This window comes from Oratosquilla oratoria, chromosome 6, assembly GCF_046742065.1.
Source record: "Oratosquilla oratoria isolate Oo_2021 chromosome 6, ASM4674206v1, whole genome shotgun sequence".
Lineage (NCBI taxonomy): Eukaryota > Metazoa > Arthropoda > Malacostraca > Stomatopoda > Squillidae > Oratosquilla > Oratosquilla oratoria.
In genome coordinates, this window is record NC_134782.1 from 27,655,333 (window position 1) to 27,658,456 (window position 3,124).

The following is a 3,124-nucleotide window of genomic DNA, read 5'->3' on the forward strand; positions in this document are numbered from 1 at the left end:
CGTATTGTTTTCCAAACTGCCTCTCTACATTTTCTGGACTGAACAATCAGAAAGATTTGAAGAGATTACCATTTTTTTCTTTTATTAGCAAAAAAAAATTGTGCTCATTTCCCGTAGTGTGTAGACTATTTCTCTTTTCCTGTTAGTCTATTTAGGACAAGTTGAGTATTCTCCCTCTGTCTTGTAACTTAATATTCCTAAAACCTTAAACGATATCAGGGAACGCGGGAGTGTCTCTCGTGAATGAAATCCTCTGCCAGAAGCCAAGTATATATATATATATATATATATATATATATATGTATATATATATATATATATATATATATATACATTTACATATATATGTATATATATATATATATATATATATATATATATGTAAATATTATATATATATATACATATATTATATATGCAAAGTAGACCACTTGGAAAACTAACGAAGCAGAGCGCTTTCGTATATTACATCTTCAATGCAACAAGTACTTGTTGCACTGAAGATGTAATATACGAAAGCGCTCTGCTTCGTTAGTTTCTTTTTCCAAGTGGTCTACTTTGCATAAGTGAACACACGTACCCGTGTTCTTATTAGCATATATATATATATATATATTTGTATATATATACTTATATATATGTATATATATATATATATAAATATATTATATATATATTTATATATACATATATACATATGTATATATATATATATATATACACACACACATATATATATATATATGTATATATATATATATATATATTCCACCGTGTACTAATTCATCGAGAAAAAATTTAACCTAACCCATAATTGATTCTTCAGCTGAGTTAAATCGCCTGACGTCAGCAATAGAAAATATATAAGTTAACCTTGCTACAGTCCAACAATAACTACTTTGTTCTGGTCCGTTATCCTACAGCAGTGACGTTCCCTAAATCAAATTAAATAATCTGGTAATAATCAAAATATAATCTAAAGTGGGTCATCACAGTTGGGAGCTAGTTCGATGGTTATTATTACGTTACCTAAGCGACTCCACCCACGATACGATCTGGTCTTCAGGCTGTCCGACAGATATGGTCGGATCCTACTAGATCTGTCGTTTGGCCTCATGTCCAGATGTTAACGTGAACTGAATCCCTAAGCTGAATAAAACTGACCGTCGACTGTGATAATAGAATTCAAAGAGGGTCACCACACCAGAAAGCCGAGTGTAAGGAGACATTTCACCTCTGAAAGAAAAGAACGATATGACGTCATGTCGACAGCTTCCTCTCCGTCATCACAAAGTTGAGGATTCCACAGCAGAAGGCCGTGTGCGCTATCTTTACCTTATATCCTTGGATTTCCAGGACAAGTGGAAGTCACCGGTAGATGTTGTATTCGAAAGCTTGTCCGTCGTATTTCACATGAAACACAATGGAAACCAACTAGCAGTTCGGTAGATTTAGCAGGAGATTGTTACTCTTATATGTATAGTCTTAACAGGAATTGTCCCAAAATGTTTGATATTCTGTGCTCTTTCTTTTCCACGCCAGTGCATACTCAATAAGAGATAGTTTTACTACCTTGTCCATATGAAACCTTTATACTTGTCAACGTGTATAAAAAAGTTATACATATTTTCAGTTTCCTAACTTCCATCACGAGGTAACTATTCCTCTCTCTTTCCTCTTGTTTTATGTTAATCTACCATTTCATCTATATTTCACAAATTAACTATGAATTACCCAACATTTGATCTCAAACTTTTTTACTGATTAAGGTAAAAATAATTTTCTTTCATCGGGTACTATAAGAACCCAACCTTTTCAGTACTAAGTTCACTATATTCATCTGCAGAATAGTCTTTGTTCTTCACTGACACAATGCTTTAACTTTGATATATTCTGGACATTTTATCTTTTCTTTATAAACTAGAAAATATAGTAATGAAAAATAAGATAATTTAAAGAATTAGTAAACAAAAATAAAACAATAAATGAGACCAAATATTCTGCATTGACTTCAGAACTGCCCTACTATCATAGAGACCTTATACAATGATAGTTTACTACTATATATAGAGAATGCATTTTATATATATAGTGTCATATCGCTCGAACATCCCTATTGAGCATTGTGAAATCTGTATAACACAATAATGTTTTTAACTTCTTCTGACATTTGCCAACCTCTGTGAACCACCTGATCGCTTAGTTGTAGGTTCGAATCCTGCACTTCTCTCTGATTCCCAGCAGTGACTGTTCATTACCTGCCCCCATTAGTCCCCAAAGCGCATACACATAGGGCAAAGGTGACGGCTACAGCCGTAACTGCTCAGCGCCTCCTGTCGTAAGCTCCTCACTTCCATCCCCACATTTTTTTTTTTTTCCTTATTTTTCTGTGCGAATTCCTGATACGAAATTATTTCGTTCTTCCTATGGGATGATCTGTTTCAGTCCACGTCTTTGTCCCCATTTTCCTTATAATTTGGTTATTGATGTCGATTTGAAATACTTATTCCTTTGAATTACATTTTTCTTCTTCTTTTATGTTGTCTATATTCTACTTCAGAAAAGAAGAAACACATTTCATACTCGCAATGAACGTCACTTGGTTGGTTTTTGCTGCAAAAAAAAAATCTTTTTTCATCAAAACATGAACACAAAATAGAATATGATGTCTATCTAACATACCTCCCATAATGTGATACATATTTTCGTCGTATAGGTTATACTGAAGTTCATGGCTTACAGTAGGCTCAACATCAAGAGGAACTAGGATGGAATCGGGGGGTTAGTGCTGATGTATGTCCTTTGTCATGATCAGACTCCATTACCCCAGAATTACCCCAGAATTACCCCAGAATTACCGGGAAGAATGTTGCTTTGTTCCTGAGTTAAAGGCAATTGCACGACTGACGTACTGAAAGCAGACCATTCCGGGTATATATGCTTAAACCAGAATTATTAGCAACAGTTTGAATAAACTTCGATTTGAATTTCACTTGTTCTCTCAGGTTGCGTCAATTGTTAGTTGCAGCAATTATAGAAGATCTTAAACGAAGAAATGACGACAAAAAAGGGAATCTTTGCCTCAGATGTCTGGAAAGAGGAGATCACCTCTTTGGGGAAGAGT